The sequence below is a fragment of the Hydra vulgaris genome, chromosome 02, assembly GCF_038396675.1.
Source record: "Hydra vulgaris chromosome 02, alternate assembly HydraT2T_AEP".
Taxonomy (NCBI): Eukaryota; Metazoa; Cnidaria; class Hydrozoa; order Anthoathecata; family Hydridae; genus Hydra; species Hydra vulgaris.
This window is the reverse complement of record NC_088921.1, coordinates 10,716,501-10,722,500: the sequence shown is the minus strand read 5'-3', so window position 1 is coordinate 10,722,500 and position 6,000 is coordinate 10,716,501. Positions and strand designations below refer to the sequence as shown.

General features: G+C 30.7%; 1 protein-coding gene across 4 annotated transcripts in view; it reads right to left on the bottom strand.

The window, feature by feature from the left end:
- The window catches only part of LOC136076731 (NACHT, LRR and PYD domains-containing protein 3-like), a 72,378-nt gene extending 71,529 nt beyond the window's left edge, over positions 1-849 (bottom strand). For 2 of the 4 annotated variants that reach the window (XM_065790133.1, XM_065790134.1), the window contains exon 1: positions 591-847. The gene's annotated coding sequence lies outside the window, so the exon portion shown is untranslated. Of the gene's footprint in view, positions 1-590 lie in introns of all 4 variants that reach the window. The other 2 variants (XM_065790135.1, XM_065790132.1) reach the window with 2 other exon arrangements.
- Positions 850-6,000: the final 5,151 nt, after the last annotated feature.

Below are 6,000 nucleotides of genomic sequence, written 5' to 3'. Positions count from 1 at the left end.
CAAAATGGCATGTCAAAAATGGAAATTTAAACCATGACATAAACCACAAAATAAAGTTCTAAAGCTTTTAAGTAAAGAAAAAAGTCAACTGTATTAAAATTTTTAAAATTCAAACATAAACAAAAGTTCTAAATTTAATAAGAAGTTGGAATGCCAAGGCCAAAACGTTCCAGGCAAAGGCCTAAAGGTTCAAGGTCAAGGCCAAAACGTTCACTGTATATATATATATATATATATATATATATATATATATATATATATATATATATATATATATATATATATATATATATATATATATATATATATATATATATATATATATATATATATATATATATATATATATATATATATATATATATATATATATATATATATATATATATATATATATATATATATATATATATATATATATATATATATATATATATATATATATATATATATATATATATATATATATATATATATATATATATATATATATATATATATATATATATATATATATATATATATATATATATATATATATATATATATATTACAATTAAAAAAACTTAAAATTATGTAAAATTCATTACCTTTGAATATTAAAAAACAAGCATACTTGTTAAACTCAAATTCCCTTTGATAGCAAATGCAAAAGATGTATTTTTAACATCCATCTATTGTAATTTTTAACAAAGTATTGTGGACTTTGTTTAAAATTACAATAGTATTTTGAATCACCATAGACTTCATAACAATAAAACACACGCCCATTTGATTTACACAATTTTAAGTAAGATTATGTACTTTAAATAGCACACAGATTAAGGAAGTAATAAACCTTATTTTTCTAGGTCTGTGTTTTGTCAAGTTTTCAAAATCTTATTATGAACACGAGAGAACAAAATTGTTCACAACCGCACACCAAGGGAACCCTAACACTTAGACATGACACTTCGGACATAAATCTGCGCAGTACGTCCAGAAATCTCCATTTAAGTTAAAGTAGTAGTAGTAGTAGTCGTAGTCGTAGTCGTAGTCGCAGTCGTAGTCGTAGTCGTAGTCGTAGTCGTAGTCGTAGTCGTAGTCGTTGTCGTAGTCGTAGTCGTAGTGGTAGTGGTAGTAGTAGTCGTAGTCGTAGTCGTAGTCGCAGTCGTAGTCGTAGTCGTAGTCGTAGTCGTAGTCGTAGTCGTAGTCGTTGTCGTAGTCGTAGTCGTAGTGGTAGTGGTAGTGGTAGTGGTAGTCGTAGTCGTAGTCGTAGTCGTAGTGGTAGTCGTAGTGGTAGTAGTAGTAGTAGTAGTAGTAGTAGTAGTAGTAGTAGTAGTAGTAGTAGTAGTAGTAGTAGTAGTAGTAGTAGTAGTAGTAGTAGTAGTAGTAGTAGTAGTAGTAGTAGTAGTAGTAGTAGTAGTAGTAGTAGTAGTAGTAGTAGTAGTAGTAGTAGTAGTAGTAGTAGTAGGAGTAGTAGTAGTAGGAGTAGTAGTAGTAGTAGTAGTTTTTTTTTGTTGTTGTTGCTTTTTGCGCCCTTATGCTACTATTTGAGCCCTTACGCTGCAATTTGAGCCCGTTTGTTGGCAGCATAAGGGCTCCGTGAGCCCTAATGTCACGGGCTAGTTTTGTGAAAGTAATCGAGGTTATTTTGTGAATTAGAAACTATAACATTTAATAGAATTTTTTATCGTACGAGTATTACACAGTGTTATAAAATGGGTTCTAACCTTGACTTTCTGACCCGAGAAAACCCTTTTGTGGAATGATAGCCCACACTATGGGGATCACTTGGATATAAGTATTAAAATCAAATTACAACGTCCTGGCAAGTTATTGACAGGGCCGTACCGAACGACAAAGACGTGGGGATGTGGGGGGGGGGTGTGAAAATGAAAAAAACAAAATTTTACTGACAAGATTTTTTTTTTTTTAGAAGCCAAATTTCAGTTTTAACCGACATAAACCATAATTTTCGAGTTTTCCGTCAAAAACCGACAGAATATAGTACAAAATATAGGTTATTCCAATAAATATGAACTATGGAAACAAAAAGACATATTCTGAGAGTTTATCGTGCATCTAAAATGAAAATTATGCTTTAAAATAATTATTCTAATACAAGAAAAAATCATTCTAAAATGGCTCTTTTCACAAGCAATGTTTACTATTAAGTAAAGGCAGCATTGCAACTTTTTTCTGTATTCAGGATGATGGTTAGGTCGTTTGTACCTTTGCCAATGCACTTGAAAGTTGTGATGCATTGTCTCTGTTGCTTGTTCTGAGTAAAGTCTGAGAGCTTGGCCGTGTTTGTCAATGAAATCTTTCACATGAAAAAATACAGCATGAACCTTGGGTGTCACAGAAACATTTTGCAGTGCCACATAAGCCACTCTGAAAGCTTCAATTTTTTGTACATAACTTGGATCAAGAACGCATCCAAAACAGGCAGACACTACTGCATTGAATTTTCGAAATACATCAACTAATGGTATTGCAGCATATGGTATTGCAGCATATGGTATTGCAACTAATGGTATACATGCAACTAATGGTATTGCAACTACATACATACAACTACATACAACTACATACATACATACAACTACATACATACAACTACATACAACTACATACATGCAACTAATGGTATACATTGCAACTAATGGTATAACATATGGTATTGCAGCATATGGTATTGCAACTAATGGTATTGCAGCAATGGTATTGCAGCATGAGTGTTTCTCGACAATAGATTGAAGAAGATCAATATTTTTTAGCAGCTTCCTGCACTCATTTCCTGCAAAATGCCTTCCATGATAAGGCTGTTGTTTAATGTGCAGTGAATCAGTCCAAAGAGTTCCTTGAGGGAAAACTTTTAGTAGGGCAGCAAAGAGATGATTGAAAACACCAATAAGGAGATGCAACTCCATTGGCGGTATGAAGTCTAAAACTAATGTGCCACCAGCAAGATCAAATACAGGAGAATGAACAACATTCATGTAATCACGAGCTCTTTTGATGTTTGATCCTGCTGCATTGAAAAGTGAGACATTCTGATCAAGAGATTGGAAAGTTCTTAATTTTCCTTGATTTAAAAGGTCCTTTGCACTTGACTCACACCAGGTGCAAGGGTGTGAACTTGAGTGTGCTTGGAGACCACAAATTATATTTACCAGTTTTAGGTCACAGGACAAAACAAAATCTTGGTCTCTCATATTGATCAATTCGAAAATTTGAGACACATTTGAGTAGTTTTCTTGCACGTCCTCAGAGACAGCACTAATAAGTTGCCGCCTAACTCCAGTGTCCTTGAAAAACTTGTTTGTGCAATTGAGTTTTGCTGGGGGAGTGTTAGGTTCACGATTTAATTCAATAATTCCAAGGCTTACTTTCACGAATCCTCCCCCACCGTCAATTCCAACTTTCACAATATGATTGTTTGATGTGCTTCTCATAGAAATGAGTTCATTTTTAAGCTCTTTGTAGTCCTTGCAATGAATGACAGTCCCTTCCACATCCAGCATGATCTTTAATCAATGAACTCGTGAAATGGTGAGAAAGCTGCTTACTAACTGCATCAAATTTTACAGCATAGTTTTTCTCAACAATATGTTGTGAAGTTGACTGATTAATTGTAGCAGCTAGTCTCTTGATGCCATTGTTTGAAAGCCCTGTGTTTGCCTGAACTTGAACAAGTTCTTTTATACTAATTGATGGGTTAGGAGGAAATAGTTTTCTAGCTGATGAGGAACCTAAAATAAATGCAGATATTGTTTAATTTCAAAATTTCTAAAATATCTTTTCATGAAAGTTAAACTTTTACCTGGCATTATTGGAAGCATTCTTCCACCTTGTGGTTGACTCAATCGAACAGTGCCATGTGGAGAAGAATCCTTACTTGAAACAACAAGAGTAGCAACTCGTTCAGATGCAACAGGATCCTTGGTTGCAACAGCAACAAGGTTATTTCGCAAAGTGCCCTTTGTGCAATGATGAGGTAATCCTCTTCCAATAATTGAAAAACAGTCAGAGCATCGTTTTTGGACAGTTGAAGATGGAGTATTTTGTGCTGAGCTCTGCAAAAGCTGAGTTTTCTGTTGACCATTATTTCTCAGTTTTCCAACAGAACAAATCAAACAGTCACATTGTGTGTCTCTAGTTTGAGGTCGAATTTTTATAGTCTCAAAATTGTAAAGTGATGGGAGATTGATGTGTTCTCCAGAATCCTTTCTTCTAAAACAAGAACGAAACTTTTCACAAATTCCAAGTGGAACTTTGTCATTACTAAAATCGATCCTCTCATTGAGTATTGTTTGGCATTTTTCTTTTAGGAAAGGTGTCAGTTCCCTCTGACATTTACTGAAGCAAAGAAAACAGACAGTTTTTCTGCAGTCTTGGTGGTTTTTTGCTGTATTCGGCATTTTTTTGTAAAATTAGATGTGCGCAGTTTTGCTCTCGTGAATAAAGTAAATAAATCATGCCTTTTCCCGAAATTTTTATTTTCCCGAAATTTTCCCGAAATTCAAAAACTGTCTTATTTTCACAGTTAAAAATAATTTTTATGAAAAGTTAAACTGAAAAACAGAAGAATAAAAAAATATTATATTTGTTTGGTAATAAAGGAAGCTTATCTTCTTGATATCTTTTAATTTTTCAACTTTTTTTTATGGTTTCATAAAACATAATGCTCTTTATGCTACAGTATGTTTGCTTACTTGAATTTAAAATTATTTCTTAGTGTAAAAATGCAAAACAAGCTATCATTTCGAATGTGTGTGTAATCAATAAATTCAGAAAATTTAAACATCAATAACTTGCCAGGACGTTGTAATCTGATTTTATTACTTATATCCAAGTGATCCCCATAGTGTGGGCTATCATTCCACAAAAGGTTTTTCTCGGGTCAGAAAGTTAAGGTTAGAACCCATTTTATAACACTGTGATTACATATGGAACAATACTGGTATGAAAATGCAAATAATACTCGTATGATAAAAAATATATATTAACGTATATTTTTTTACTCTTATGATAAAATCAAACCATACTCGTACGATAAAAAATTCTGGCATACCTAATAAATGTAATGGTATAAAAGCCATGAATAATTATAATTGATGTTTTATATTAATTAAATTACAGTGCGAATCTACACACAAAATTTGATTATGATAACGTATCAATTGTAATTATTTATGGTTTTGATTTCTAACCTAAGTAATTATTTTTGCTGTTTTATAATCAAATCTAATGTTTAATAAATCCAATTATTATTAAGTAGTTTGATATATTAAACATAAGTAAATGTTTCAATATTATCCAAAGTTACTTCTAATAGATTCTAATGTTTTATCATTTTTTAGAATGCTTTGGAATAAACAAAAGATTAAAAAAAAATGATTAGGTCATTTTAATTAGCTTTTAATTATCTTAATTTCTTTTTCTAAAATACTTTTATTTTAGTTTAATTAAAATGATTATTTGTTCAATTTGTCAACAAGCATCATTTACATGTTTATCTTGCGCTTTATGTACACATTATTGACACTAAATGTCAAGGTAGTACACTTGGTGAATACAATGTGATGTGCAAAACTTGTACAGGTATTGATATATATTTTGTTGTATTTTTCTTTAGAATATATATATATATATATATATATATATATATATATATATATATATATATATATATATATATATATATATATATATATATATATATATATATATGTATATATATATATATATATATATATAAATATATATATATATATAAATAACAAATAAATAAATAAATTAAATATATTTCAGACAACAGGCATGTACAAATTAGGAGCCAGGTCCATAGTTTTTTTAAAAGAAAAGTATTATTTTAAACTTTGATTAACTGAATTTATAGAGTGATTCACCAAGGTACAAGCCATCAACTGTTTACGAAAAGCATGTCTATAGTTTAAGATAATTGTATGAAAAGATGGTAATCTGAACTCTAAAAGCATGTAAGATATACTA